A 3,528-nucleotide genomic window follows, 5' to 3' on the forward strand; every position below is an offset into this window, starting at 1 on the left:
AACCTATTCACCTTATTTTGACCCTTTAGGTTGCCTATTCGCGTCTTTACATTGACTTAATATTTAAATCACTCGCGCTTAACGCTTCATTCGCGTCCAAGTAGGTATCGCTGCAGCCTGGAAACCTCCAAGTGGGAGGAACTTTTGCCGCTAGTGGGCAGGACTTTACAAATGGGCGGGGTTTACGCGGAAATTTCAAATTGCGTCATTTCCGGGGTGCGCACGAATGAGGATGGCATAAAGTAGCGATACTAATGAAAAACAGATTTATTGTTTTTCATTGTAGTTTAAATTTTATTAACAAGAGGTTTTTTTTTTATTTTGTGACAACTGCAAATATTCAAATATATTAAATGATATTCATTTCATAATTACATCAGTTTCAAGAAAATGAATGAGTAATTTAAAGCAATAAAATGTTTACTGTATGTTAATGTTTTTCTTTAATGCAAGTTTGAAATCTGAGGGAGAATTATATTGTTTAGATTGTTACAACCCCCTTGGCTCTAGGTGAAACAACATTACAAAAGGCCACACATTGAAGTAAATTTGACAAATAAACATTTAATTAAAAAAAAAGAAAAATAATCTAAATAGTAATACGAGAATTAATGATATAAAAAAAGACATTCCAAGACTTAAGAGGAAAATATTAATGGTACTAAAGTCCAATTTAAGACACTGTTTTCTCAATCTCCTTTTTATCACCAACTCAATCACAGGTAACGCTCCACACCATTCAAAATTCAAGTTTCATTTGTTATATGACATGCAAAAAGCAGTGAAATATAGGTCTGGCATACTCTTTTTAGACTGTGCAAAAAATAAGAGAAAATTTAAATACAAATAATGAAACAACAGGAAAAAAATAAAAAGTTTTTTTTGGGGGGAGATAATTAAATACAAATAATGAAATATACACAATATTAAACTATTAAACTACTACCCAGATTATTTGTAGAGATGATACACAGAAACTGCTACACAGATGATGTGCAGAGATGTAAACAATGTGCAGTGAGGAGGAGTTGCATAGTTAGGTTGTGTCAAAAAAGTGCAGTGTGCAGTGAGTTATTGGGTAGCCCTAAACAACTAGTCTATAAAGTTCAGTGTGTTTAATGTCCATGTTTAGTAGTCTGATAGCATGAGGGAAGAAACTCCTCCTGAGCCTCTCTGTTTTTGCCATCAGACTGCAGAAGCGTCTGCCTGACTGTAGCAGATTTCCAGGGTGTGTGGGGTCTTCAAGGATCTTAACAGCCCTAGATTTACATCTCCTGGTGTGGATTTCTTGCAGAGAGGGGAGAGATGTTCTGGAGATGCGCTCAGCTACTCTTTGCAGGGCATTTGCATAGCTGCTCACTCTCTCCACAGGGGTCCCGTTAATGCTGATTGGGGTAGATCCACTGCTGCCTGAAATAGAAAAGAGTTATTGTAAAATATTATTACAATTTACAATATGACTGTTTCTACTGCATTTCTGAACAAATAAATGAAGGCCTGGTGAGCATCAGACTTCAAAACCATTACAAAATCTGTCCAACCCCATACTGTCCGGTAGAATAGATATTTAAGGAACCTGAGGTTTTAACCTGCTTGATTTTTATCAGCATTGGAACACTTTGCTGCTGCTTTCATTCCAAGGCTATGCATTATATTTTTATTGGAATGAAGTGTCATTAGTCACTAAACATTCAGTCCAATGACATCGTAAAATAATTCACTGTTGACAAGTTAACATTAACTAAAGTACAATGATAACATTAATGAAAGTACAGTGAGACGATACAGAATGTAATGTCATTTACATTCCAACATTTGTCATTTAGGACAGTCTCTGACCATACCCCTGGAGCAATTTTAGGGACAAGCGATGTTGCAAATGTCCACCTTTAAAGTATGAACATAATTTATCCACACAAAGACCCACCCACACACACACATTAGTCAAAATTCTTCAGACACAATAAATTACACATCTTGATGCATATAAAGAACAAAAAATGGTTGAAAGAACAACAAAATCAGGAAAGTGATCCTTTGGGTTTGCAGAGAGAGGCGGTAACCAGGTCATTGAAATTTAACTTCTGGCCACCCAGACTTGAACTTTCTGTAACACAAAGTTTACACAATGTTTTTGTTTGTTGGTGTTTACTACAATGACAAAATGAATTTTACTATAGGCTACTGTTGATATGTAATGCATGGTAGTGGACACTGCAGTGATCTTCATATATCCACTGTTATTGAAAAATGAATTTGGTAATTAAACCAAATGTTTCAATTGCATTACATTATTTGAATTAACGTTACACGTAAAAAATAGATAACATTTTAAAAATATAACAGCAGGTTTTGAAACAATGACCAGCTTTGTTAAAGTCCAGCATAATCATTTAGGAGTTTTAACTAAGACTCATTCTTATGGAACACTGTACTAAATCTATAAATAGTTATTGATCGCTTAAATATCAGTGCAGTTATAATACGCCTACATATTTTACGTAACGTTAGTCACATGCTTATGGTCTTCAGTGTCCATAATCTGCAGCGTAAATCCTAAATATGTATTGCAGAAATATTTAGCACAAAAAGGTAACAGACACAATAAAGATGTAATTTATCTGTGCTGCTAATGCTGTTTTAACGTGATCTCGGAATAATCGCATATATGAGTTTTGAAGGTAAAAACTGCACATGAATGTCCTCCCATTTTCAAACTGGAATGCAATGAACTTGTAATCATGATTTAACTACGTCAAGACTAAAACATCAACCGCCAAGATACTGCACTTTTTCACAACTTGTAAAACGTTGTACAACTCTAAACTTACCCCATTCAAATTCCTCTTTCTTGACGCTGAAAAACCTTGGGACGTTGACGTCGTTTTTTTTTTTTTTTTTTTTTCCCGGTGGGTGGGGATTTGCAGCGTGCATTAACCCCATGACATTAAATAAACCAATCAAAAGACTCTGGAGGTTTGTTCAGCCCACTTGGAGCTGAAGTCCCACCCATTTGGAGCTGACCCGCCCATTTGGAGCTGGCTCCGACCTCCGTTTATACCATAGACAGTAAAAGAAAGGTTTATACCCATCTCTTCGCGTCTGGTGTGAAAAAACCATCCTCTTCTCGCCGCTTCACTCTCCAGTCCAGCGGGTGGCGCTAAAACACATTCGTTTGTTTGATAAACGCAATAGGAGAATAATTTGAGGGAATTAGGGGTTCAGGAATTAATTTTTTTTTTTTTTTTTTTTTTTTTTATTATTAAAACAGTTAGAACAAAACAATAATTTTCAAATAACAAAAATAGAGACAGAGAACATTACAACAACATAATACAAAAAAAAAAAAGGAATTAAATTTATCAGGACTGATGAGCATAGTGACAGAGCACAGGTTAGATTATTGTTAACTTTCTTAAGGGAAACAGGTTTGTTTAATAGATTATGAGGATAAACAGGGATATGGGAAAGTGTGTTGGGTAATGAATGATTGTGTGTAGGTGTTAATTTTTTTTTTTTTTTTTAAAT

At 35.0% G+C, this 3,528-nt stretch overlaps 1 long non-coding RNA gene across 1 annotated transcript; it reads right to left on the bottom strand.

Moving 5' to 3' along the window:
- Nucleotides 1-734: 734 nt before the first annotated feature.
- On the bottom strand, nt 735-2,881 carry LOC113096025 (uncharacterized). Its single transcript, XR_003288447.1, has 2 exons — nt 2,832-2,881; nt 735-1,410 (listed from the first exon to the last, which is right to left on the bottom strand). It is a non-coding gene; the product is annotated as an uncharacterized LOC113096025 (long non-coding RNA).
- Between the last annotated feature and the right edge of the window lie 647 nt (nt 2,882-3,528).

Source organism: Carassius auratus, unplaced genomic scaffold (assembly GCF_003368295.1).
Source record: "Carassius auratus strain Wakin unplaced genomic scaffold, ASM336829v1 scaf_tig00215844, whole genome shotgun sequence".
NCBI lineage: Eukaryota > Metazoa > Chordata > Actinopteri > Cypriniformes > Cyprinidae > Carassius > Carassius auratus.